The sequence below is a fragment of the Raphanus sativus genome, chromosome 9, assembly GCF_000801105.2.
Source record: "Raphanus sativus cultivar WK10039 chromosome 9, ASM80110v3, whole genome shotgun sequence".
NCBI lineage: Eukaryota > Viridiplantae > Streptophyta > Magnoliopsida > Brassicales > Brassicaceae > Raphanus > Raphanus sativus.
Window position 1 is genome coordinate 28,893,400 of NC_079519.1, and position 11,944 is coordinate 28,905,343.

Genomic DNA, 11,944 nt, shown 5'->3' on the forward strand with positions numbered 1-11,944 from the left:
AGGTTTTCTGGAAAGAATACAAGGTGACATCTGTGGACCAATACACCCACCAAGTGGGACGTTTAGGTACTTCATGGTACTCATTGATGGTCCCATGTGTGTCTATTATCCACACGGAATCTAGCCTTAGCTAGACTTCTTGCTCAAATCATCAGATTGAAAGCACATTTTCCAGACTTTCCTTTGAAGACTATACGTCCTGATAATGCTGGTGATTCACTTCCCAAGCCTTTTATGAGTACTGTATGTCCATGGGGGTGACAGTTGAACACTCCGTGGCACATGTCCATACACAGAACGGCCTAGCCGAGTCCTTTATCAAAAGGATTCAGATGATTGCTAGACCTTTACTCATGAAAAGTAATCTTCCAGTCACAGCTTGGGGACATGCAGTATTACATGCTGCGAAATTAATACGCATCAGACCATCTAGTGAGCATAGATATTCACCATCCCAGCTCCTCATGGGTCGAGAGCCAGACATCTCCCATCTTAAGACTTTTGGATGTGCTGTTTATTATCCAATAGCTCCACCACAAAGAACAAAGATGGTAGTTCAGAGAAGGATGGGAATATATGTTGGATATGATTCTCCCTCAATTATAAAATACCTCAAGCCAACCACGGGTGATTTATTTAAGGCCAGGTATGCAGATTGCCACTTTGTGGAATCTGAGTATCCAACATTAGGAGGAAATAATAGCAATCTGGTAAAAGAAATTACATGGAATCATACATCCCAAGCATGGCAAGATCCTCGAACTCAAGTCTGTGATCTTGAAGTTCCGAAGATTATACATCTTCAAGAGCTAGCTAATAAATTGCCAGATTCCTTTGCTGACCCAAATAGAATGACCAAGTCATATATACCAGCTGCTAATGCACCAATAAGAATTGATGTCCACAAGGGACAAAATCAAGTTGCTACAGAGTCTAAGACACGTCTGAAACGTGGTAGACCAATTGGTTCCAAAGATAAGAATCCTCGCATAAGTAAGAAAGGTGCTAAACAGACCGTGGGCGAGGGGGTGAAGGAGCTGGTCGATGTGGTCGATCCGTCCGTCCAAAAGGACCAAGACATGGACGAACCAACGTCCGGACATGGGCCGGCGTACCAGCATCCTCAGACATGAACATTGACACGGTTGCTAAGGGGCCTGTTGAGATTTGGGACGCCAAAACTCAGGGTCCTGAACCACCTGATAATGAAGAGATCTCTATAAACTATGTCATGTCTGGAAAACAATGGAACAGAAAATATGTCGACATGGATGATATTTTTGCATATCATGTAGCACTTGAGATCATTGAAAATGATGAGGATCTAGAACCCACGTCCATTTATGAATGCATGCAAAGAAAAGATTGGCTTAAGTGGAAAGAAGCCATAAACGTGAAGTTAAATTCTTTCAAGAAGAGAGGTGTTTTTGGATCAATACTCCTAACACCACACAATCTAAAACCAGTGGGTTACAAATGGGTCTTTGTGAGAAAGAGAAATGAGAATGGTGAAGTCGTGAGGTATAAGGCCCGACTTGTTGCACAAGGTTTCTCACAGAGACCAGGAATCGATTATGAGGAGACTTATTCTCCCGTGGTGGATGCAACAACATTCAGATTCCTTATAAGTCTGGCCATGAGAGAAAATCTTGATTTACGGTTAATGGATGTAGTAACCACATATCTTTATGGACCACTGGACAATGACATATACATGAAAGTACCAGAAGGTATTGAAATACCTAAGGATGCTAAAGGTTCTCGAGAACAGCATGGCATCAAGCTTAACAAAGCTTTGTACGGATTGAAACAATCTGGTCGTATGTGGTACAACAGATTGAGTGAGTACTTACTGAAAGAAGGCTACAAGAATGATCAAGTAAGCCCATGTATATTCATTAAGAAATCCGGCCAAGGCTATGTGATCATAGCCGTGTATGTTGATGATCTAAACATGCTTGGAACGACCAAAGAGATTTCCCAAACAGTTGAATATCTCAAGAAAGAATTTGAGATGAAAGATTTGGGAAAAACCAAGTTTTGCTTGGGACTACAGATTGAACATCTTAAGGATGGAATCTTTGTGCATCAAAAGACCTATACTGAAAATGTTCTTAAAAGGTTCAACATGGATAAGTGTCATCCACTTAGTAATCCCATGGTTGTAAGATCCCTTGGTCTAGACACTGATCCGTTTAGACCTAAGGCCGAGGATGAAGAGGTCCTTGGTCCAGAGTATCCTTACCTCAGTGCCATTGGCGCCTTGATGTACTTGACTACACATACTAGGCCGGACATCTGTTTTGCTGTGAGCCTATTGTCCAGATTCAGTTCATGTCCGACCATGAGGCATTAGAATGGGATCAAACACATTCTAAGATACCTACAAGGAACTAAGGATGTAGGTTTATTTTATGCTAACCAAAACAAAGAAGATTTGGCTGGTTTTGCTGACGCAGGTTACCAGTCCGATCCACACAGTGCTAAGTCCCAGACTGGCTATGTTTTCACATATGGAGGCACAGCCATTTCATGGAGATCAGTCAAGCAGACCATATCAGCCACATCATCCAATCACTCGGAGATATTGGCAATCCATGAAGCAAGCAGGGAGTGTGTCTGGCTGAGACTCATGACACACCATATTCGGACAGCATGTGGAATCACAGATGGTAAAGACGAGCCGACCGTTCTTTATGAAGACAACGCGGCCTGCATAGCTCAGCTCAAAGATGGATACATCAAGGGTGACAAGACTAAGCATGTTCTCCCCAAATTCTTCTTCACCCACGATCTTCAAAAAGAAGGAGAGGTCAAGGTACTCCAAGTCAGATCTAGCGAGAACTCAACCGACCTCTTCACTAAGGCATTACCAACATGCACGCTCAGGAAGCTTATGCAGCAGATTGGTATGCGATCACTGAGAGACCTTCAGTGATATTCACTTCAGGGGGAGTAATGCGGCTGTACTCTTTTTCCTATCCATGGGTTCCTTTTTACCACATTGGGTTTTGGGTTTACTATGGAAAGGTTTTAACGAGGCAGTATTCCAAACGCGTTACAAGCCTTAGACAGTTATGGCATTCAGGGGGAGTGTTGTAAACCAGATGGTTTAAGGATTGCTCATAACCAGATGGTCGAGGTTACACTTAACCAATATTGTACTAAACCGAGATTTATTAAACCAACCATGTGTTAATGGATTGGGCATTGTTTCTCCTTTTATTGTTAAGTGGCCGACTTCTTAACTTAAGTTAAGAAAGTCCCACATTGCTCACATTTGTGTAATAGGCGGTCAACTCCAACCTATATAAGGAGAGCCTTTGTTTGCTTATGAATTACACATCTCATTCTTTCACAAACAAAAAGCATTCGATTTCTCTATCTCTGATTCGATTAGTTCTTAAGCAAGAACACTAGGATTAGAACAATTTATGCAATTTTTTTTGAACTGTAATTTATGGAATTTTCAGATAATTAAGTTGTGTCTCTTTCCAGAATACAACCTTAGTTTCTGCTACATGCAGAATCACTTAGAAATTTTCATTTTTGTTCTTATAAATTTTGTTATTTTGATTCTTCCAAAAATATTACATTATCCATAGAAAAATACTGAAGTTGGAATCACGTGGAAGTCTTCATAAAAAAAAATCCAGGTTTGTGACTATTGAAAGCGTTGGAAACAATCCCAAACTAAAAGCAATTTCTAATAAGGAAAATTAGGCCAAATAGCTAAGAAAAAAAACAAAATTAAAAATCTAAGTGTGTTCCACTTGTCATGTTGTCAAGGCCTTTAATAGATATCACTATCATATTAAATGCATAATTTACAGGTGACGTCATATAATTATTGGATACTTAAGGTCCGAATGATGACTGCGATTTTGATAATATAAACGATACAGAATTAAAATGCAGTACTATGCAATTGCGATTCATTCGGTTTGCTGGACAAGTGCAAAGTTGATATAAAAATGGTGCGGTTTTGATTAAAAAATAGTGCGGTTTTTATAAAAAAAAAGATAATTATAAAATAAATATATTAATACAATTAGAAATTAAACTTGTTTGCTTAATGATAATATCTAATATTTTTAAAAAATTAAATATTAAATTAATTTGAAATAAAGTTTTAATTTCTTTATATTTCTTGTTAAAATTTATTTATAAACTAAAATTCTTTTGAAAGTAAAATACAAATTTGTTTATGTACTAAATAAAAATTTAGTATACAATTTATATTTTAAGTAATTAGTATGTATTAATTTTTTGGTTCTGTTGAAATATTTTATATATAAATATACATGAACTGTTTTTTTCTTGTAGTATTTGGTTCAATATTTTATCATTTTCCGGTCAGCTTAAATTTGTGAAGCACCATATTTGTTATTTTTATTATATGTGAAAAACTTTATTTAATCTTATCTTAAATCATATATAATCGCATATGCATAATACTCTTTTTGTCAGCATATGCATAATACATATATAATTGCATATATGTAATACGCATACATATTACTTTTGTATACAATCGATTATTTATTTAGATGCGTGTTGTTGACTTGTTGTTGTTAAAGCAATTTGTTGGTTTCAAAATGAAATAAAAACTACATTTTGATCCGCACATCCGTGCAGATGTATATTTCAGAAATATATTGTTATTTATTTTTCATGTCAATATCAAAGCTGCATAAAAAAATTCAAATCTGAAGAATCAAACCGATCACGATCTAAAAAAGTAATATCAAACCCTAACCAAAATTGATTAAATATCTAAACTATCAAAATTTTAATATTTAGACAACCGAAACCATAACCAATTCGAACCAAAGTATCTTGGATATTTGTTCTGTATCCGAAAAAGATTTATATACTTATATATATTAATTATTTTTAGTTTTAATATATATAAAAAATATCCAGAATATATATGATACTTTTAGGTTGGTTTAAATACTTGAAAATATATAAAAATAGTCAAATATAAATATCTAACATAGTGGAAGTACACTCAAAACAGCAAAAATATTTAAAATAATTTTTGATTTTTGATCCAAAATTTAAACTAAACCAATTTATATGTTAAGTTTAGGTATTCTGACATATGTTATTCAAATTTATATACAATATATTATTTTATTTATAGATTTTAAGAAATTCAAAATATATAGTGAATTTTAAAAAATAATTTAAATGAGTTATCTGAACCCGAATTGAATCCGCAAAGATCCGAATGTAATTCAAACTGAAATTTAAAAATATATGAATGGGACTGAAATTTTTGATCCCAGAAATCCAAAATCCAAACAGATCTGAAACGAACCCGAATGGATATCTGAACGCCCAGCCCTAGTGATAATTCGAACTGAAATTTAGAAATATATGAACGGGGTTGAAATCTTTGACCTCGGAAATCCGAAACTCAAACAGATTTGAAACGAATGGAATGGATACCTAAACACCCAGCCCTAGTCACTATTATGTATCCTATATATGTCATCATATAATTAATTGTATTGGTCCATCATATAAATAATCATATAATTAATAGTATTTTATATGTATCATCTTATAAATAATCATATATATTATATTCTTCAAGTTTAATGCCAAATATAAAAACTATAATTTAAGTTAGTATATGACATTAATCTTTTTGTTGTATTTTTCTTATATATATTGAAAGCATTTTTTAATAATGGTTATTGATTGTTTTGATTGTTTTTAATTTATAAAATCATTATAAATTTCTAAGCCATTGGTAATTACTGTGTTTTATAAATGATTAAGTGGATCGTTATTGATGACAATTTTGAATCTATATATCAACCCAAATGTTAATCTATTTGTGCAAGTATTACATTGTATATATAAAATATTCTGTAATGTAAATGCTATTACTAAAATTAAAAATACAAATGCGGTGACTCACTAACATTTGACAGATGTTTTTTTAATGTCATGTGTATAATATATAAGATATAAAACTACAATGCACAAGATATTAAACGTACATTTTAAGTTATTGGTAAGTGATGTCAGAAAAAAAAAGTTCGGTAAGTAAATCATCCAGCCAAATCTGGCCAAATCCGGTTAGATAATAATAGTAATTTAGATTAATTATTTGTTTTAAATGCAGTGGCAGTCTTTTACTCCTTTGTAATATTTGAGCAATTTTAAAGGGACATAGTTAAAAGTGTACTTGAGACTTAATAGTTTAGATAGTTAAAAGTGTATTTGAGCCATAATAGTTTAGATATTCCACTGTTGCGGATTTCTAGTAAAACCGCTGGGTTTTTCCAATTACTAATGAATCTTGCTAGAATATTGACCTATGATTTGGCTCAGATCTGACTCAGACGAACATGTTTATATCTGCCCTTTTGTCTTCAAGTTATTTGTCATTTGCTATGCTACACACCAGACAACAATTTCAGTTTTTATTTAGTTTATATATTTTTAAAATTATTGAAATATGAAATTTAACTATTTCACACAGTCCTCTGGGAATCCAAGGTCTACATGTCACACACTAGGATGAGGAATACATACAGCTAAAAGTTATCCCAAAACATTTTTATTTCATAATGAAAAATAAGAACGTCCGAACTAATTTTTTTTAACTATACAAATTTTATATGTAAATATTATTTCTTATAATAATAAGTTTTGAATTGAACTATATCAATATTACAAGGAAACCTTTTATTTTATCCAAAACATAACTATTTAAAAATAAAAATTATTTATTTTTCATTTAAACTTTTAAACAACATATCATAGTTATGTTATTTACAAATCGTGCTATATACAATTATATGTGTTTAATTATATATATTAAATCTATACTATTATTTGCGAAGTGATTTTTTTACGACGAAGCTCTCACGTTAAAAGTTAAAGTGGTTAATATCGATTTTATCCTTAATGAATTTATATATATAACTAAAAACAAATTTATATTAATCAGATTTTTTTTTTAATAAATAAAGATAACTTATATATTGCATTGTTATCTTAAAATAACTATTACTGTTATAAAAGTTAAAAAATAAGATATAGAACAGTTTATCTATATCTTTACTATTATTTGTGAATTTATTATATAGTTAAAAATGAATTTATATTAATAATATTAATTATGTTTAAAATAATATAATTCTTATATATTGTGTTATTATCTTAAAATTATTCTAATAATAATTTGTTAGCTCTCACGTTTAAATTTAGAGCATTGAAAATCTTTATTATTTTTAATAAATAATTAGGTTATATTTGTTAATATATAAAATTACCCAAAAAAATTCATTAGTTTGGTATTCTTCATTATCTAAAAATTTATATTATATTATCTAAAATATCCATATATACATAAATTATATTTTAAATAGATATAATTTATGTATATATGGATATTTTAAGTTTATTTTATCTAACAAAATATTTTTCATAAAAATAAAATATAATGAATATAAAATTAATATTTAGTTAATTATTAAATATTTCAGAAAATGAGAAAAAAATTATTTTAACGTTTTTGAATTTATACTATATTTGTTTATAATTTCTTAAAACTATTAAGAACGTAAGTGCGGACAAAACACATAGTATATATAATGCTAAAGACCTAAACCATTGAAAATCGTTTAGATTTTTGATTAAATGTTCTAGATGCTACGTTAAACAGTCATAAACCTATTATTTTATCCAAACCATTCACACTATTTAAAAAGTAACAAAGTAACAATAGGAAGACGCTACTCGTAAAAGGACATAACAACGGAAGGTATTTTATTATGCTGCATCAAAGAAAAACACAAATATATACATAAATCTTCGTTTCCTTTGAATAGTACCTACCTACCCAACGAAATATTCTTGAAAGTACACAAAATATCGTAGGACATAATATTACTGAATACCTAAAAATAGGGCTTTAGGTCTGCTGATGACAATTGAAAGATAATATGAAGGAAAATAACAACAAAGAAACACACAAACCATATGATATGTATTTAGAATTTCAAACCAGAACCTTGCAATTTTTCTTGGATGATCATGTCCAGCCTGTTCTCCATTTCAGGAGCAAGATAATTTTTCCAGTCACCAACTTCCCCTTTACGGAAAAAAATACTTCGATCCACTTTGTTAAATATTTTGGTTTTGTTAACTTCCAGACTGCTCAGATTACGCAGAGAGCAAAAGTCCAAGATCTCATCCACCAATTCGATCTTCTTCTTCCGTGGTAAAAGGACAACCCAAGAACTCCGCAAGTCTCTTGACCTGTTCGCGAGGTTCAGCTTTCATCTCCTCATACCTCATGAAAAGCACTTGCTTGGGATTCTCCAAGCTTCTTCTCCAATAACTCAAGACATGATCCCAAATGGGTCCATAGTAGTACCGTTGCAGAACGCTTCAAACGTAGTCTCGAGAAGGCTTCTGTTTGCTTCCATTTTATTAACAACACTCCTGAAAAACCACCACGAGATCAATGTGTCCTTCACGTTCCTGCACAGGTACACAATCTTGCAAGGAGATTCGTTGAGGGTCTCATGCATCGCGTGAAGTGGCATGTGAGTTGAGAACAGCCTCGGAAGTGATGAGAACTTGGCTAGGTTAGGACTTGAGCTTTCTTGATACACGCTGAGCTCCAGGAATGGTACAATGCCATGAGGACTATCAGATAGTAGAGGATGATGGTCAAAGGAATGGTTCTTTGATCTCTCCATGAGGGCAACGGTGAGGGCCTTGAGCCAAGTAGTGCCTGATTTGGGGAAAGAAGCAAGAATAATATCCGTGTTTTGCGGTTTCAAACCTGCCTGGAAATTAAGAACGCCTTGGAGAGTGTTGTATTTATACCAACATCCTTGATAATTACAAAGCTTCTTCCCTTGGAAATATAGATGTCAATTGTGCGGGCCGGGCGGGTTTGGGCGTGTCCGAATGGGCTTTATTTTTTTGCTAGACATATTTGGTCGAAGCCCAAATAGAACCATGTCCAAATGAGACCAAAACCAAATAAGACCATGATTTATTACATTTGTTGGGCTGTCCATGGTCCTATACGACCACTTAATGTAAACAACACAATTTTTCAGTTTTAAAAAGTAAAATTCATACAAGTTCTAAACTTTATGTTCTAGACTTCATAAAAACACACAAGTTCACAAAAGATAAATTGCGTTTTCTATTTTGGCAAAAAATTGCGTTTTTCCGGTTTTTGCGAGAAATTGTATTTTCCGGTCTTGGCGGAAAATTGTGTTTTCCAATTTTTGCGAGAAATTATGTTTTCGGTTTTGGCAGAAATTGTGTGTTTTCTGGTTTTACGGGAAATATTGTTTTCTGATTTTTGCGGAAAATTGTGTTTCCAGTTTTAACGAAAAATTACGTTTTTTTCTTCTGGTTTTGGCAGGAAATTACGTTTTTCCGGTTTTGGCGGAAAATTGAATTATTCAGTTTTGGTGGGAAATTGGGTTTTTCGGTTTTGGTAGAAATTGATTTTTCCGGTTTTGGCGGGAAATTGTATTTTTTTTGGTTATGGCGGAAAATTTGGTCTTTCGGTTTTGGCGGAAAATTTGATTTTTCGATTTTAGCGGAAAATTGTATTTTTCGGTTTTGGCTGAAATTACACTTTTCCGGTTTTGGCAGACAACTATATTTTTTTCCGGCTTTGGCGGGAAATTATGTTTTTCAGTTTTGGCAGAAATTATGTTTTCCATAACAAAAATCACACATAAACAATTATAAATCAAACTTTTAGGCTTCAGGAAAATGTCGAAAAATATTGAGTTTTTCCCAATTTGCTAAACCTAGACATTTTAGATTTTTGGGTCGCCCATTGTCCAAATGGTTAAGTCCAGTATTGTCCATGATATAATTGGGTTTGTCCATGTGGACAAAAATTTAGTTATGGACCAAAATGGACCTGCCCATTTTAGACCATATCAATTTGGACACGGGCCGCCCATTTTTATCCCGCCCATTTGACATCTCTACTTGGAAATCTGTGCATGAAGGAAGAGAAGAGATTAAACTATTTGCTTCTTCGCTTATGTTGTCATCTCCTACGTTCGATGGAAGTTCCTTCAGGTCCATATTTGTTAGCAAGTTCTTGTACAAAATGATGTGTGTAAGGTTCAAACGAATTCATAACATATATAAGCAAAAAATCCAAGAAAAATACAAATATTGCTGGTAATAAAGCAAACTTATTTTAAATAGCTAGTTGGTGTAATTAGTGTAGTTGGTGTATACCAATGATTACTTTCAAGTGAATTAACATTTAATAACAAGTTGATGACAGTGTTTTATTGATTAATAATCTTGCTTTTTTTTTTAACACATACTTATATTAGAAACTTCTCTATCCCTAATTAGGGAAGAGGATGAGTAGCATTACAGAGTGCAGATTTTGCAAGGCAATCAGCTGCAGAGTTTGAAAGACGATCTAGAAATTTAAAAGAACAAGCATTAAAAGAAAGGGATAGATGATCAATGTCCTGGATGATTCCGTAGAGATCCGCCGGAGGAGACTGTGATCTGATCGCTGCTAGGAGCGTTTGACAATCTGTTTTGACACAGATTTTGTAGAAGCCCTGGGAGAGGGCTGTGAAGAGAGCAAACCTTAGTGCAAGAGCTTCTGCTATTCGGGGTGAAGAGACGCTCCTTTCCACTCGAGAGGTTTGATAGATGACGACGCCCTGTCTGGTTTGGAAAATACACCCAAAAGCCGCCATTCGAAGTTCCTGGTTCCAAGCTGCATCTGAACAACAGATTAGTAGATCATCCAGATCGGGCATGATCATTAATCTGTCCATTTGTCGGGGCTTGTTTACTACTGCAGGTTGAGCCATTTGCCACTCTCGAGCTCTGAATACACCTTGTGATACAGTTTCCTCCGGTGAGATGGTTCTCCCTTCAAAGACTAACTGGTTTCTTGCAATCCAAATATACCAGCATACCCAAGGAAATAAATCAGACAAGACTCCCATTGGAGGCAGGCAATTTGCCTTCTTTAGCGCTCCTAAGGCGTCGGCGAATTCTTCGTAGTCAGTTGGTTCGAATTAAAGCTGGAAGAGCGTGGATGACCAGACTTTCCTTGCAAATTCACAATGGAGAAAAATGTGTGCTTCTGTCTCTAATTCTCCACATCGAATGCAAGTCGTATGCTGCAGTAGGCCTCTGAGTTGCAGGTTTGCTCCTGTTGCCAGAGCCCCTTGTGTTGCCTTCCATAGAAAGAGCTGGATCTTAGGTGAGATGCGTCCTGACCATAGAAGTTTTTTCCAATCTCTATCTGGCCTAGTCGTCTCTTGTTGTAATTGTTGTAGTTCGTTTTCTGCAACCGTATAGTAACCAGAGCGCGTCGTATACGTACCAGAGCGGGATGCTAGCCAAGCAAATCCATCTTTTCCGCCCGTCATACTTGGTTTCAGAAGAGTAATCTCATCAAGCAGCTGTGGGAACACTTGCTCTATCATCCCAATATTCCATTCCTTAGTCTCACGTGTAAGGAAATCAGACACTCTAAGGTCTTGGAATTTTTCTGGGAGTGGTCCATATGGTCTCTTGGGAGTATCAGTACTCAACCAAGCATCTTTCCAAACATTAATAGACTCCCCATCCCCTACAACTGAGCCCAGTTTCAAGACCAAAAGATCCCTCCCTGCAATTATACTCCGCCAACCATGAGAGCATTCTTTTGGGAGTTTCACAGTTAGAAAGGGGAGGTTCCTGCAATATTTACTCACAAGTACCCTTGCCAAGAGTCCCTCCGGTTTTGTAACAATACGCCAAGCCTGCTTGGCTAACAGGGCCGTATTGAAAAATTAATAATCTTGCTTTAAAGTCATTTGTCCCATCATAATATGTGTTTATAATTTTTTAGTCATGTATCGAATCTTTTCAGGTATCAGTTTAATTTGGAGCTGAAGGTGCCAAATTG

General features: G+C 34.3%; 1 pseudogene; it reads right to left on the reverse strand.

The window, feature by feature from the left end:
* Positions 1-7,779: 7,779 nt before the first annotated feature.
* Positions 7,780-10,098, reverse strand: LOC108825199 (cytosolic sulfotransferase 1-like; annotated as a pseudogene).
* Positions 10,099-11,944: the final 1,846 nt, after the last annotated feature.